Source organism: Drosophila willistoni (genome assembly GCF_018902025.1).
Source record: "Drosophila willistoni isolate 14030-0811.24 chromosome XR unlocalized genomic scaffold, UCI_dwil_1.1 Seg143, whole genome shotgun sequence".
NCBI classification, from domain to species: Eukaryota; Metazoa; Arthropoda; class Insecta; order Diptera; family Drosophilidae; genus Drosophila; species Drosophila willistoni.
Genome location: NW_025814056.1, coordinates 9,000,669 through 9,018,805, shown reverse-complemented (window position 1 = coordinate 9,018,805; position 18,137 = coordinate 9,000,669).

Below are 18,137 nucleotides of genomic sequence, written 5' to 3'. Positions count from 1 at the left end.
TTGTCTTCCGATTTGGATATGTCCGAGATACACAATCGAAAAATTCTACCGGAGTAGGATAGTAACTTTGAAACACTATATACTTTTTGCAAGGGTAAAAAAAAACATAAATCGTGGTAAAAAAAAAAATACATATATATACTTTCCATATTTATAAAATTCTCTTGTTTTTGGTCGATCTTTCTTAAAAAATTAATGTACATACTTGTATTGCTACAACCCAAACTAAAATAAAATTGACTATCTTTTTTATTTTCCAAACATCCAACAATATGTTCGATATATCTATGTACCTTGGAAAGTATTTTCAATTAAACGACTATATTGAATTTAAAATCTAATTAAGTGCAAAGCCGACTCCGAATTAAAGAAGTCTAAATTTATTATCACTTAAATTTTTAATTCCTAAATCAATGAATCTGAAATTAACCCGAATTCGAGGTGCGAACAATTCAGAAAATAATGACATCTAAATTATATAATATTATGTAGCAAGGCAAAAAGAACATTTGAAATTTAATTAACTTCAAAACCTAAATTGATAAATGAGTTTATTTGACTTAATAGTTCACTAGAATAAATTATTTAACAAATGCTCACAAAAAAAAAAAAATTCCAACTGTTGATTTTTTGATTTATATCGGATTTCAATTTTAAGATATCGCTTTGTGGCATACCAAGTGTGAATTCGATAGATTCCCACTTTGATTTCGGTTAAATGACATCATTTAATCTCAAATTACCCAACAGACAGATTCGCCCTTATGCCCTTCTCAGTTGGTAATCAACTATCAGGAGTTTAGAATTTGAACTGACTTTCAACACATTCTTAATTTGTTTTGCAGTCACAAATCGCTTTCAACAAAGAGAGAGAGAGAGAGAGAGAAAAAAAAAGGAAAAGTGAGACGGTAAAATCGCATGCCAATTGCCGCAGGCTGAAACATTCGTCAACACGTTTTTTATTTTTTGTTTTTTTTTTTTTTTGTTGTAGCTCTAAGGATTTTGTGTGTTTTGGCAAATTTTATTAGCTTGTCCTCGGGGCAAACAGTACACATACATATACACGGTAACACAGGATGCCAGGGTCCAGATACCAGAGCCAGAGAGACGAGAGAAGCCAAGTGAGAAGCTCAAGGATACAGGCAGACAGGCGCACAGCAGCGGAGGCTGCAACCCCATGGAAAGGCACTGAATGGAGTCGAGTCGAGTCGAGTCGAGTTGAGTTGAGCTGAGCTGAGCTAAAACTGAGTGGTTTGACATTTGTGCTGACGCGCGAACGTATGCACCACAAGGATGTTGAAGAATGGTGGAAGGATGTAGATGTGGAATGATGCCTTGCTTGATTGTTGTTCTTGTTGTGTTATCCTTTTGCTGAGGGTTGAACTTGCGCCGATAATCTCGATAATGAAGTGACTTTGCCTCAACGGTCCTGGACATGCATCCTGTCACTATAAGTGAGAGGGTAGAGGATACAAGCTTCTCTCTCTGTGTGAGTGTGTGTGCTTGATATCCGGTTGAAATTCCTCCTTTTTGTAACCCTTAAGTGGTGGGTTTCTCTGTTTTTTTTTTTTTTTTCCTTCTTTTTTATACATATTATATACCCATACCCATACCCATAGTTTCATACATTTTGTTCGTTTCGTTTCGTTTCTTTCGGCTTTGTATTTGTCGCCGAGACTTTTGACCATTTTGCACGGAAATTGAATTTAAATTGGTAGGTTGGTTTTTAACCCCAAGCAGCGTGCGATAATCTTTGCGAGCAAGTTGTCACAGCACTGAAATCCCACTCCCCACCCCCCTTCACCCTTCACCCAAACAACAAAAGCCCACGGCGACTCTACATATACATACTTATTATATGGGCTAGAGAGAAACAGAAGTAGAGAGATAGAGAGAGAGAGGGGCAAAAAAGTTGATAAATAAATAAATAAAGCATAGAAAATGTTCTTTTCAAATTCTATTGGCGAACAAATTTCCTTAAAGGGTTTTCGTTTGGGGTGCGGTGCCTTCTTCTTTTTTGTTTCTTTTTGTCATGGTTAAGGTTAGCGGTGGAAGTTGGATGACATGTCCATAGAAAAAAACACTGAATAATGATATTTACGTTTAGATAAATTGAGCTGTATTGTTCACATAATTGAATGATAAATACCCTACACAATATGTGCGATCATTGTGACAATGTGCAGTCGGTAAAATGTAAAACAGTGTTGTAAAACAACCGATTTAAACAACACTTGATACCTAAAATGAAATACAATAAGCATAACTGACAATGTGACAAAATGATGTATGAAAATTTGAATATTTGCAGTGACACAATAAGGCTAAAGACAATAAGGATGATCCAGATCAAGATCAAAAGATAAGATGATCCAGATTAAAATAAAAAGAAGAACTCCGAAACTGCTTATACAGTGGACCCTCGGTTAACAAACACAATGGGTTTCAGCATCTTTATTAAGCGAAACCACTTCACTATGTTTCGGCTAAAACGGTCACACTGGATACCACTTTAATGTGTGTTTGGAGTTTCTCCTCTTTCGTGGCTAAACACGGACAAAAGTTTTACATGCACATCAAGCTTTTTCGGGTCATTCGTTAAGTAGGTTCCACTGTATTTTAATAATAATACTTATTGAATTATATTATTACTATATAACAATTAAAAAACTATCTAAATTCTATCTGATCTTAATCAGAAATGTACCATTGAACAGAAAATTGAATTCACTTTCTTCCGTTGTTGAAGGAAAAAAGTACTTTAGTTTAAATTAATGTCGTAAAATGGTCTAGATCAATTGCTATTGACCACAAATCGAATGTTGGGGCTAAATGAAAAATATGTAGAATGCTGTTTATCTTAATTTTGCCAGATCTACAACTTCTTCAAAGGGTTCATGCTTGTATCTGTAATATTAAACACTTTAGCAAAACGTCTTAAATAATGTGGGTGGGGCCGAAAATTCCGGTTTTTGTAATCGCATCAGTAGAGAAAAAGGCAAAAAATTCGCCATTTGAATTCAACAACCAACAAATCACTGAACAAATTACATATTTCATTAGCTTACTTAGGAGCCGATAAATTCAGGAGCTAAAGTCCGAAAATTGAAATCGTCATATATTCGTGACCACCACTGTACATATGTACATTCGCCTTAAGATATCCAAAACTATATAATTGATCTTCGCTTGTTATAAATATGTCTCATTATTTATCTAATTCTTCAAAAAACAATAGAAAAAAAAAAACCTGAGGACCGAAACGAAGTTTGTATAGTAAGTTTTTTTTACTAGTATTAGTATGACCAAATTCATTTCTAGATCGATCGTTTCTATGGCAGCTATTCGATATAGTCGCCCGATCTTGATGAAATTTGGTATAGTCATTAACAGCTATATTAAACTGACAAATTATTAAGCCAATAGCTTAGAAAAGTCACTGTTTGTAAACGGTCAAGGAGATGTTTGTATTGATCCTGACGGATGGACAGACGGACCGATGGATAGTCATATATATGAACTCGTCTCGTCGTGCAGTTACCTTCTTCTGACCAAAATTACAATCAAAGGAGCACTCTAGAGCCGCCACCTGCCAACGGCGAACTTCGCCATTATGGCATACCAAAAACGTTTATATGCATAACTTGGCTATTTTAACTCCGATTTTATTAAAAATTGGTATGTGGATAGAAATCCATAACACTAATTAGAGTGTCTAATTTCAAGTGTTTGGAAAAGCTTTCTTCTGCCTGTTACATAAATTTTGGCGACTTTAACAATTCATGTCGGACTTACTTAAATGGTTTTTAATATTTGAATACTTGTGAATAAGTAACTAAGTACATCTTAATCAATGTCAACTCAATATGTAGGTTGTTTGTAGGTTGTCATCATTGTGAGCTTGGCTTTAAAGTCGTTTTATCTGTGATGAAATGAAACGGTACTTCGATTAGTCATCATACCCCTGACATGCCCATTCTATGTACTCTTAATACATATGTTCTTATGTTCTGTCTCTCCATTCTCTAATGTCCCTGCGGTCTTTTCGTCCTGGGTTGCTTCTTTTTTTTTTTGTTGCTTTCTTTTTGCCTCCCGGGTTGTTATTGCTATATAAAATATTTTTTTCCTTTTTTTTCTCGTCCTTGCTTTTTTCGTATTATTGTTATTATTTTTTTTATGCTCAGTTTGTTCGGCTTTTGCGTTTTGCGTGTTTAACCCTTTGAGGTTACATTTGGCAAAAAAAAAAAAAAAAAAAAAAGGAAAAAAGGCCGAAGAAAAAAAAGTTTCACATTCTGTGTACGCACTCGGAGTACAAACCGCCCCAAAAAGGGTTTCTTGAACAAAGCACGAATTAAAAAAAGACCCACACACACACACACACACACACACAGAGAGAAACCAACAACAAACAAAGCTGATGAAAAGTAAAAGCTCGAATGAAAATACATAAATTTGTATATTCACATACATATGCAGGATATATCCGTATGGTTTTCTTTTTGGCTATATTTAATCACAAACGATGACGCAGAACATAACACAAAAACCGAAGAAGGTAGGAATTATGTATGTACATGTATGTGTGTGTGTGTGTGTGTGTGTGTGTGTATGTATGTATAACCAACCCAAGTCCTAGCCGATGGATGGATATGGTTGGAGGGCTACCCACCTACACATTCGCACACAGCAGACCGGGGCATTTAACCCCTTTACATGACCATTTATATCTGTTTGTTGCATTGAGATTGTGAGTCACTCCTGAGACTGATTATGATGGCAAAAAGGATGCCGCTTCTTATGCCTTATGCCTTATGCCTGTACCTAGCCTAAAAAGACCAATGCAAATGAGCTAAAGATAATGTCAGGGCGTTCCTACCTAAAGACAAAGCCGGAAGTTGCTCAGGTAGCTGCTAAAATGTCTACATACATACATATTTACGTATGTGTGTGTCTGTTTAAGCGACCAGCGACCATTCGAGCACTGACACCCTGTATGAACGGCTGCTGCTGCTGCTGCTGCAAAAACGCAACAGGATGCACATTAGAACCACTAAAAGTCCAATAAATGTTTCGTTTCCAACGAGATCAACCACCAAAGTGGTTGCAAAAACGAAACTCACAAAGTAGTAGGTAGCTCCTGGAGAGTCACCACCATCAACATCATCACCACCGTGGCAAAAGCATGTTTGTTCCTACTGAGAGAGAGAGAGGGAGGGAGAGAACTGTGTGTGTGTGTACATCATTATTATCAACAGACAATTATCGGAGGGCCTTTCCTCCTCCTATCATAGTGCTCCTCAGTGTGTACTACTTATCATGTGTAAAGCGATAGCGGTGACGAAGTGGAAGCGTGTCGTCTTCTTGTTGTTTCCATCTATTGTAGATATGCGTTTCGTCTTCGTCTTTTTGTTCTTCTGTGTGGCAAACGGTAGTGTTTTTTTCTTGTTTCATTTAGTGTATATCCTTGACATGCTTGTACATACATACCGTTAACAAGGAGGTGCCCTTCGCACACTCCCTTTTTGCGTCTTTAGGGCTTTCGCTTCATTGCGGTTTAGCGGTTTATTGGTTTGTAATAAGCTCTTTGAAGTGTTTAATTGAAGCTTTTTGTTGTTCAATTAGGCGAGCTAAAATGGGCAGAAGAAAAACCAGAACGAAACATACATACATACCATGCATACTGAGGAGGAGCGAAGTGTGGCCATCTTCCTCTTTGATTCAGATAAGTTAAATGGTTAATTAAAAGTCAGAGCATTAAAATATTCCACTCCAACAACAACAACAACCACAAGAGGAAGCATTACTTTTTTGTTTTTTGTTTTTGCTGCCCTTCTAGAATATTTTCCAATATTCTTTGCTTTTCTGGTGAGATGCAATGTCTATTGTCCTATTTTGGGTATGCATTTTGGAGATGATCTTTCGTTGTCTCTCTTTTTCCCTCTCTCTCTCTCTCTCTCTCTCTCTCTCTCTTTCTCTCTTTTTTGTTTGCTTTCCCATCGTCTGTGTCTGTTTCTGGTTCAGTTTGAGTTTTTTTGTGTTTGGATATTATTATTTATTATAGCCGCATTTTTATTTTTGTGTATTTTGTGGAATGCATCTTCTTCGAGCATCTTCTCTAGCAAACAGATGCAGATGCAGATAGAAAGATGTATGTACATATGTATGTAGATACATTTACATTTACACAGATACAAACAGAAAACATAGCAAACACAATTGTCAGATACTTAGATTCGACAATTCAATATGCAAACTTTATCCATTGACCGATGATCACAATAATATTTATTATTTTCTCCAAACCGAATATCATTATTAATATCAGAGGCTGTCATCATCGTGATCATCGTCCCCATCATCTGGCATCTGGCGCAGATGATCTAGTGATCGACACGTGACACGACATTCTTAAATATTCTTAACCCTTTCAGGACCAAATTAAAATGGGTCCACTGAAAGCGTTAAAAGTGTTAACCAATACATTAACTTTCTGTCAGTTTGATCGTTCTTTACCTTCAAGATCCCAAAAATCTACATATTAATATTGATGAAATTTGCTTGTATATTAGATCGTTAATGTAATTCTGATTAAAATTTAACTTAATGTTAATAAAATTACGCATATGCTAGTTTTAAAAAAAACTTTGGCTTGCTTTAAATTATTAGATTTCTGAGCTATTATTTATCGGTTCAATTGACATCTCTAAGCAACCATTCAAAAATCGATTAAAATATCTATTTAAATTTTATTGAATTTTTTCAACTTAAGGAATTTGGTTAATTGGATATCGGGAAATTTGAAGTTCACTTTATTATTAAAAATAATTTTATATTTATTTGAAGAAACATGGTTTTTTGAAACTATCAAGACTTAAGTATCAAGAATGTATGTTTTTATATACTTAGGTATATTACTCATATGACAGATAGCTCAATAATAAAATAACTTTAAGAAAGATCCACAAAAAGGAAAAATTAAAAGAAAAATTTAAAAAAACAATCAATAGAAAATGAAACAAATTTTGAGAAAAATATCTTAAAAATCTTATAGAATGATCCATCAAAAATAAAATTGTAGCGTGACCAATTTCTGTTGGATCTAACTATTACATAATATCAGGAATGGATCCAAAAATAAAAATTTCCGGGGGTCCAAAATCAAAATAGACCATTTATAGTGCTTCTGTGATACATTTTCCTTAAAAAATAGAAAACTGTACAAATTTGCAAGTCTAACGGTTAAGTTTAAAAGACCATATCATGCACAGAGCTCAAAGTTTCAAATTTCAGGGGGTCCGGACCCTCTGGACCACCCCCTGGATCCCTCCCTGCATGATATAACTCTTTTTTTTGATTGAGTTTTAAAGTTCGATAGTTAAAAGAAGAAGATTCATACATACAGTAGAATTTGGTTATAACAACCCTCAAGAAACCGACGATTTTCGTCGTTATATCTGGAAGACGATGAGTAGGAGGCCCTTTCATATAAGTTTGTATTGGGACCAACCAAACACTCATCGAACTTTAGTCGCTATAACCGAAAGGACGTTATAAGCGGAGTCGTTATAACCGGATTCTACTGTATATGTATATGAATCAATTAAATGTTTGTAGATCTCAAAAGAAAGATCTTGCAGGATCATAACATCTATCTCTCTCTGTCTCTCACTCTCTCTCTCTCTTTCTCTATCTCTATCTTTCTCTCTATCTCTTTTTCTCTCTCTCTCATTCTTTCTCTCTTTTACTTAAACATACGCCTTTTTGCTGGTAATCCTTACCGATCCTTCGAGTATAAGTTCGTTTCAAAATGAATGGAATTTGATCAATGCTGATCAATGTTGATCAACTTATCACGATCGCATCTCGCACTCATTTTCATCTGGCAGCCGGCGTACTTGTGGCTTTATCATTTGGATTCAATGTTGTTGTTGTTGTTGCTGTTGTTGCATTATACTTGATTGTGGCATAATTTCTCAGATGGCCTCCCCCTCACTCCACTGTTTGTCCTCCCTCTCCGAACATCCCCTTGCTCGATCCGCCTCCCTCTTCACTCATTTTCACTCCCCCTCTCTCTCTTTATCTATCTTTGTCTCTGTCTCGCTCTGACACGTTGATTGTCCCTCCATTGTAGCGCATAAATTTTTTTATTTGTTTGGTATTCATCTTATTTCGTTTAATGTATTTTTATTTTCAGCTTTGAGTTGTTGTTGGATTTGTTTTTTTTTTTTTTTGTGTTCTCTCTTTCAGCTTGTTTGGTGTTTTTAAGGTAATTTTTGTTGTTGCTGTGTTATTGCGTATAAGTATTTTTTGTGTTAATTTTTGTGCCTGCCTGCCGCAGCCGCTGACACTGACGCCGACGTCGCTGCTGCTGCTGTTTGCTGCGGTTGACGGGTTTGTTTCGTCGTTCAGTCATTCAACTAAATAAAGTATTGTCGTTCTCATGATTTGTTGTTGCTGTTGTTGTTATTGTTTTTGTTTTGTTCGGTTCGGTTTCGTTTCGTCTCGTCTCGTTTCGTTTCGATTTCGTTTTGCTCTTTTTGGAGCGTGGGCATGTGGCATCATCCTCCACTTTGTTGTTGTAATTGCGTTGAAGGCAACTTGCATGAATAATTATTAAGTTATATATGTATATATGTACATACATATGTATATGTATATTGTGATGATGGGGTGATGGGGTGGTGGGATACAAGAGGGGCAAATATAATACAGAGACACAAGAGGCAGCAAAACAGAGAGGAGATGTACATATGTATGTAGGTGGAGGAGGATCACAAGCACAGCCCAGAGTGATGAGGGTACCTAAAGAGGAAGTGATATCCCCTCTTTTGGGTGCCCTCGTCTTTCTCTTGTTTTCTCATCATCATCATCAGCATCTTCTTTATTTTGCTCCATTGTGGCATCGGAATTGTATTTACTCTCAGTTTTTATAATTTATTTATAGAATTTAGATCAAATAAACAAGATTTCTTTTATTAACTAGTAATTGATGAATATAGACCGCCGTAGAACAACATTTTATCTGGGATAACTAACTAATCCTAAGGACAAGAAATCAAAGCAAATATATTGCTTATTATATTAATATAAATAATGCAATTTTGTGCAATATTAACAATGATTAATTGATCGACAAACATCGATAAATATATTTGTATGTATGTATGTATGTACAGTGTTGGAAGAAATAATAGAAACGGCAACCTACTTTGATTTTAAAACCTTTTTTTTTTACGTTGGACAAATTGTCCGACCTAAAAATCAGTGTTCAAGAATGTGGGATAGTAGTTCTATTATTTTTATTCATTTCGACGCCTATTTTCACGAAACTTTTTCTTCTATACGCTTTTAAGTAGAACTACCACGTGTTTCGGTTGGAAAAAATAATAGAAACGCTCAGTATTTTTCACGTCAAAAACATTTTAGATCTCATAAAAGTTAATTTTTGGGTTTATTTTAATTCTAAATAAAGGTATTTAATATCCATTAAAATTGGTTGTGATTTCTGTTTTAATTTACTAACATTATATGCAGTATGGGTCGTGGCACGCACTCCTCAGAGAAAGAAAGGGAAATCATGAAAAAACTAAAAAACTCTGGTCGTTCAATGGCAGAAATCGCAGAATTAATGAATTGCTCAAAAAAAAAGTGTTTTCAGCTATTCATTATAAATATAAACAAGAAAATCGAGGTCGAAAACGTGCCACAACATCAAAATTTGACCAGGTCATTTTGCGAGAAGCGAAACAAAAACCATTCTTTTCATCGGAAAAGCTCAAAAACAAGCTAGATGCATCAATAACGAGTATAACTATCCGGACAAGTTTGGTATCATTTGGGTTTAAGGCATATAGTGCTAGAAAAGTACCGTGCTTGAGCAAGCAAAATAAAAAACGGAGAATAGATTTTGCTACTCAACATGTGCTTTGGGCCAATTGGAAAAATGTGCTATGGGCGGATGAAACAAAGGTCAATTTGTTTGGATCTGATGGCAAGGAGTCTGTAAGACGACAAAAAAGTACTGGTTATGAACCAAAACACACTGGTTATGATCCAAAACACACTTTAAAGACTGTTAGGCACTAAGGTGGAAACATTATGTTTTGGGGATGCTTTTCTTCTTCAAGTGTCGGTCCGTAATTATGGATAAAGGATAAAATGTGCGAAATCAACAAAGTAAATATCCTTAGCAATACTATGCTTTCTTGTTCCGAAGAAGAATTGCCTTTAAAGTGATAATTTCAGCCGGAAAACGATCCCAAACACTCGTCCGAGCTGGCAATCACATCGGTCAAGGAAAATAAAGTTAATGTTTTAGAGCCTCCGTCTCAGTCTCCGGACTTAAACCCAATAGAACAGCTTTGGGGAATATTAAAGAAGAGGATTGCTGGTTATAAGCCAAAAAATAAGCAAGATTTATGGGAAAAGGTCCAGGATGAATGGTATTCTATAGACCCAGCAATCTGTGCTAAGTTAGTTGATTCCATGGGACGTCCTAGCCGCGAAGTGTTGAAAAATAAGGGTAGTACGACTAAATATTAATTTAACTATTTGTTTAAAACTAAAATAAATATGTGTCTGGAACAACAACATTATATTTTGTATTAATAAAATGATCGTTTCTATTTTATCTTCCAAGGGGGGGGAAATAAATGCCTTTGTTTTTGTATTAAATTTATTTCAAAAAACATAAAACATTATTTTTTTTGTTGCTTGCAACAGTGTCTTTAAAAAAAAACATTCAGCTTAAAAAAAAGTTGTGTTTTGCCAAAGATAGACTCAAAAAAAAGGAAATTGTATGCCGTTTCTATTATTTCTTCCAACACTGTATGTATGTACCGATGTCACCTTGTCGGGTCTGTAGAGTCAAAAATATTTTTTTGCGAATTTTTTCCTTAAACCCATTGAACGATATGAATGAAATCAAACCGGTTTCACTTGTAACCGAAGAGATCTGAATGGCGCGACAATTTGAATCCAAAAACCAAAGAAAACTTAGAAATTGGTAATATTTTATTTTTATACAAATTTTTTGGAGTAAAATTTCACATTTACATTTCACTTAATATTACATACTTACCATTAGATAAGTAATTTATTCATAATATATGTACATATAAATAAATTAGTCGAATTAGTAAATTTTCGTGACAATTCGAAAATTTCTTTCGATTGTAACTAATTTGTAAATCATTTAAAAATTGATTTAAATTGTAATTCTCTCAATTGAATTTAATGAAATTCAATCTGAAATCTTAATAGGCATATCCTTTAAGCTAAATATATGATTAATTAAGCATTATTAAATAAAAGTCATACGCCCATATCAATTTACCGCCCGAAAAGAAGTTGTAACAAACACAAGTAAACACACACACACACACACAAGCGCACGCACTCATACAGAGCAAAGCAAACAACATTTTCATTCATTCCGAAAAACACAAGGCAACAAAAAAAAAACCAAACACACTCACTCACACACACACACACTCTAGCAACTAACACAAAGAGAAAGAGAAAAGTAGAAAGGGATGGTAAGTAAGGGAGATGAGGAGGGAGTCATGTTGAGAGCAAGAAAATTCCAATGCTACTTCCATCCATCCATCCATCTATCCACTTCTTGAATATCTCCAGCTTGCGTTTTTGGCTTCTTTTTGGTGGCCTGGCCTGCTGATATTTATGTTTTCATCAAAAGGCAAGCCAACAATCAAAACTCTCGACACACACACACACACACACACACAAGCACAAAGAAGAAGAAGAGAGTGATGGTGAGGGGAGACAAGACGAGACGAGACGTGCGAAGACGCTAGCAGATGCAAAAGATACCAACAGATACACACAGGTACATAAAGTGGAAGAAAACTACAGAAGGCAACGCTTTAACCTCATATTTATCCAACAGATACTTATAGCGCAAAAAAAAAAAACGAAAAACGAAAAAAAAAAAAACCAACGACGAAGAAGTCGACAACGACAACAACAACAGATATAAAGAAAAGCAACTGAAAGAAATGAAGGCCCTCTCCATCTGTCGCTATCTCCTTCTATCTTTCTCTCTGTCTAAAACACAAAAAAAAAATCATACTTGAGCATGTCGACAAACGAACGAACACAAAAAAAAAAAGAAAACAAATTTCAATAAAATATTATTACGCTTACGTTTATCGAACGTTCATACATACATACATATATACATACGTATATGGAGGAGAGAGCGAACGAATGTACATACATACATACATATGTATATCTTACAGATACTCAGATACGTAGACGTAGACGTGCACTTGAAAAAAAATTAAAAACGAATGGAATTTATAATTATTGTAAGTACATCGTCCAAAAGAAGAAGACAAAAAACCAAAAACAATTTACAGACATACATACATACATATATGTACATACATATGTAAGGCTTAAAAAAGAAGAGAATTGGATTACTCACACATATAATCAATTAGATCAAAACTGTAATCCAACTCAAATGTTCCTATTCTCATACTATTAACTGAAAAACTACATTAACTGAAATTCTGGTTCATTTACATTCTTGAAAACTCTTTAGAATATGAAGTTCCGATCATAATTAGATCAATTATTTTTTAAGTGTACTCGATGTGCGTTGTCGCTGGTTCGTGCTCATACCCATACACCCATATATATCGGTGTATCTCTCTCTATGTGTGTGTGTGTCTGTATATAATACGTTTGGTTTGGTCGGCACATTCCGATATTCGGTCGCCAAGCGTTATAAATAAACCATATCCATCAATTGCTTAACTCAAAACAGCGCTAAAAGATACAAAAAAAAAAAAAATAAATAAAATGATACATACACTGTGTGAGATACAGATACAACAGAAACCGAAACAGTCGAAACGTCGAACCAAAACCCAAATAAAAACAAAAAGACTGATAAAATGCAAAAGGGGCGAGTGGGATGAGGATGATGGCGAGGTTGATGCCATTGGTAGTAGGGCGCGGCGGCAGGAGGAGGACAAGGCGGAGGGAAGGATGGCGAAGATGAAATGAAAGATGAAGATGAGGCGGAATAAAATCTCAAAACGCCGTTGATTTTCCTCCTTTTTGCCCAGAGAGCCGGGCAGGTTGAAGACTCTGTTGTCGTTATATGCTGTCGCTGCTGTCGTTGCTGTCGTCGTCGTCGTCGTCGTCAGTGCCTTTTGCTTCTTTCTTTCACTTTGTGTGGTGGCAGCAAGCCAAGCACTCAGCATAATTTTGCACGCTCTTTTTCTCCTACGTTTTTCGCTGATTATTTTGCCAAACAAGGTGGCAAAGAGGGTGGGCGGTGGTAGTGGCAGTAGTAGTAGTAGTATTAGTAGTAGTAGAAGGTTTGTTTTTTACCTGCACGTGGAAAGGTGTCTGCCTCAAACCAGCAGACCAACTAACAGCAGCAACAACCAAACACAAGCTAAAGCAAAGTTCATCGTTTACTTTTGCTTCTCTCTCTCTTACTCTCTCGCCGAGGCTTCTCACGCATTTTACTAGCCGTCCCAAACCACCCCATCCAGCAGAAATAGCAGCAGCAACAACAACAACAATTACAACCGACCGACTGACTGACGCTCTCTTTTTCGCTCACAAATGCGCAACATATTTGCCGACGACTACTACAATGCCAACAACAACAGTCGACGACGTCTACGGCTGACCGAACGCCGAAACGTAAACGAGCGACGAACGTAAACTCAGCTCTTGCCACCCCCACCACCACCACCCTTTTCTTCCATACTACACTCCCTCACATCATTCTCCATCACCCTGTGTCCGTTGATGCCTTTTTTCCACTACTATTTTCACGCTGCTGCTGCTGCTGCTGCCAAACTGCAGTTGTTGTTGCTGCTGCTGCTGCTGCTAGTGCTGTTTGCTGCTCTGGCTACATAATTGATTTTAGTGCTGCGCTCTCTCATTGCTGCACTCCGTTCGATGTTGTTATTGCTGCTGTTGCTTTAGCCTCGCAGTTACTTTTAGTGTAATCTCAACATTGGCTATGTGTTGTGTGCTGTGTGTTGAGTGTTCTTCCAGCAACAGCAGGCAGCAGCACCAGCAACTTCCTACTGGCTCACCCCAACCGCGTCTCCCCCACACCCCCCTTTCACCCTCCCACACCATACGATACCACCGGGAAGCGCTTTCGTCGCTTGTTGGTTTGGTGGCTCTGGGTTTTGGGTTTTGTGCAAAAAACCAGATTTTTGTCGTTTTATGCATTAAATTGTTTTTACAGCCGTCTTTTTTAGGTTTGTTTGTTTCGATATACACTATACAGGGTGTATTCACACACAAAAATTTAAATTCCACGATAAATCAAAAGGACCATAGACACACATACATTCATACACGTTTCTTTGCCAACCTACACTGATTTAAAATTGAAATAAGAATATTAACAGTTTTTTGGACACCCTGTATAATTAGACAATTGATTCAATATACATATGTATGTACACATATATTATTGGGACTAGGAAAAGCAATTATAAACTGTTCAAGTTGTTAAGGCACCCTGTATATGTAAATTTATTTACTTACAAATATTAATTTCAAACAAGACCAATTTAAAAAACGAATTCGAATTCGAATTAATTTGTTGAAATTGATATCGAATTTTGCTTTTACTTTGCTTAAATTTGAAAACTCGGTTTAAGTTGATAGATTTTTAGACCGTTGTAACTTTATTGTACAAATAGAATAAATTAAACAGGATAAACATCATTAGTGGACACCCTGTATTTTTTACTAATGCACTAATAGGGTGAAATGGTCTATTAAAGTCATACATTTGTATGTAACAAGCAGGAGGAAGCTTTTGTCACCCCATAAAATATACATACATATATATTCTTGATCAGCATCAACAGCCGAATCGATCTACATAGATAAGTCTAGATCTCGGAGGCATATCAAAATCGGTGCCCAAACCTACACTTCATTTCAAGATCTCGAGTAAAAACAATTATCAGATATCTTGAAACAAAACCGCAAAATAAAGTTATCTGAAAGTCTTGCATCTATATTCACATTCTAAAGGAATCCGCCAAAACTTTTGAAATTTGTATTCATTTAACGATATTATGTAACAACAAGAGTTATCTCAATAAGCAAACTCATAAAGACATGAGTGTGTAAAATGATACAACACCCTGTATCTTGTGACTGGCTCCCAGCTAACAGGAACAGGCACAGGAACCAACACGCACATAAGCAGTCATGACACATACACAAAATGCCAGAATAGGCAGCAGGCAGAAGGCAGGAGAAACAAGAAGAAGGAGCAGGGAACAAGCCAAACAACCAACGCATTTACACAGATACAGATACGGATACAGATACAGGCTATGTGCCATGGCTCGACAACGACAACGACAAGCAGCCGACGGACCGACCCTCCCTCACCATCACACGTGCATAAAACCGATGCCGATGACGACTACACTTCCTTTTACATACACAAAGCACACACACACACACACGCACACACAGGCTAGCATAGGCGCACAGCCCAAAAACCCAAACCCAAACCCAAACCCAATGCCTGGCCTCATCATCATCGAGGATTGCACGAAAAAAAATAAAGGAAAAAAGAAAAGCAAAGCAAGAAAAAAAAACAGAAAATACATAATAAAAAGAAAAATTTCCTCCTTCCCTTTCTTTTTTTCTTTCTGGCCCAGGACAAAGTGTTGGGCTGCCGAAAAAAAAAGAGAAAGAAAGACGAAAGCAAAAAGAAACCAAACACAACGAAACGAAATGCATGTTAAATAAAATAAAACATAATTTTATGCCAAAAGCAACAAACACATTAACACAGCCGGCAGCGAAGCCAACGCCGACGTCAGCGACGACGTCATCAATAAATCGCGACCCCAAACCCGAAGCCAAAAACCTCCCAGCCACCGTCACCCACCCAATCAAGCAACCACCCAGTCGCCCACCCACTGCAGTAACAACAACAACAACAGCAACTCGTTGCCTGACTCTCTCGTTCTCGCTCTCGCTCTCTTTCTCGCACTATATCTCTCTCTCACTCTCTGTTTCTCTCTTTCTCTGTCTCTGTCTCCCTCACTTGCTCTTTGTCTCGTTTGTGTTTTGAAAATTTAATCTCGATATGGCAACAAATATGCTACAATTTCATTGAGATGAACACCCGATACCAAGGGGTTTTCTCACGCAGCTGAACGCCACCGACCGAAAGAGAGAGAAAGAGAGAGAGTGAGTGAGCCAAAGCTTGGCGTTAAGTGAGAGAGTGAGAAGAGTAAGATAGACAAAGACAGGGCAATTGAGAAAGAGAGATAGAGAGCGAGCGAGCGAGTAGTAGTAAATACACTACTACATTTTTCTGTGCTAATTGAGTGATAAATTGGGAGTGGATTTCGTATGCCGCAGAGAGCGTGAGAGCGTGAAAAATGTAAGCAGCCAGTGAGTGCATGTGTGTTTGTATGTGTGTGTTCGTGTGTGAGGCAATTGATATAGTCAGATTAAATTGTTAAATGTTTTTTATTTGGTTTTTTGATTTGGGTAATTAAAGTATCACAAAAATAACAAAAAAAAATTCTTTTAGTAATTTTTTTTTTTTGCGCTCATTGAAGAGAAGAAGATGTAAGCAAATTAAGATTATGAAAATAAATAAACATGTATTTGAATGTAAATGTTAGCAATATTTTTGTTTATAAATAATATCAAATGTGTGTGAAAGCATAATTAACAATAACACAATATAAACAATCAATTTTGATGCATAACTATCAAATTCTCGATATGTCATCTAATTTACATATTCCACGCTTCAAAATCTAGATCATAAATCATTCAAACAAAAAATATATCAACCACAAATCACAACAATTAAGACAAATGTGCTGAAAAATCTACTTAGCGCTGCCTCTCTTCGCCACTCACAAACACACACACACACACACAAACACGCGCGCATTCACATTCATATATACAAAAACACTCATACAAGCCTATTAAACGCGCTTTCAAAACAAACCCAATAAATGTCAGCATGTGGCAAAGGCTGCACACACACACAAAATAGTAGTAGAAAATGTACTACGCTTTCTACTACCTACTACATACTACCAAATTCATAAGCGTAGCAGAAAACGGAGTAACAGCAGCAACAGCAACAGCAGCAACAACAACAACAACATCACAAACCAAAACGAAAAAGAAGAAGTCAAACAAATTGACATACGTATACATAATTATTATTTTACTTAAGTGCTCGCGCGTCGTCGCCCCTTAAAACAGCGCAAACCCAAATGGGCGACCTGAAATAAATCAAGCGAGAGAGCGAGACGAGAGAGAGCCGGAGCCGGAGCCGAGCAACTGTACCCATCACTCGTACATTCTTCGTCTCCCTCTCTCACTCTATTTCTCTCCCGCTCTATCTCTCTCTCGTTCTGTCTTCTGACACTGTATCTGTGTGGGTGCATCGCTCACAAAACAGAAACAAAAAAAATGTAGTATGTAAGTCCTATCGCCGACGTCGGTATACCATGCACCAAGTATATACAAAAATTTCAAATATTTTGCGTGTTTTTAGTCCGATTTTAATTAAATTTCGTAGGTTGGTAGAAATTAATAAGACTAACTTGTGGGCCGAATTTGATTACGATAGTTAAAAAATTGCAAGAGGCAATTTTTTTTTTTTTCTAAATTATGGAGGCGGAGTGGGCGTGATAAATGATTTAACGGACATGGCTAGATCGACTCGGCTCATAATCCTGATCAAGAATATATATACTTTATGGGGTCGATTCCTTCTGTTTGTTACATACATTTTTGTGCGAATTTAATATACCATTTCACCCTATGTGTGCATGGTATAAAAAGGTAGCAAGCGGCGTCGTCAACAACAGCAGCAAAAGCAGCAAAAGCAGCAGCAGCAGCAGCAGCGGTTTTTGGTTGTCAGTCAGTAGTTTCGAGTCGCCGTGTCGCCGTGTCAGCTTCAGTTCCTTTCTGGCTGCCGTCGTCGAATGTTGTCGTCGGTTGAACAAAACACGCGAGGCGAGCAAGCGACCAATATCCAAAGCACAAAAGCAAGAGTGTTGCCTATAATAATGCGGCTAATAACAACACCACAACATCTCTGAAATTCACGTACATTTTTT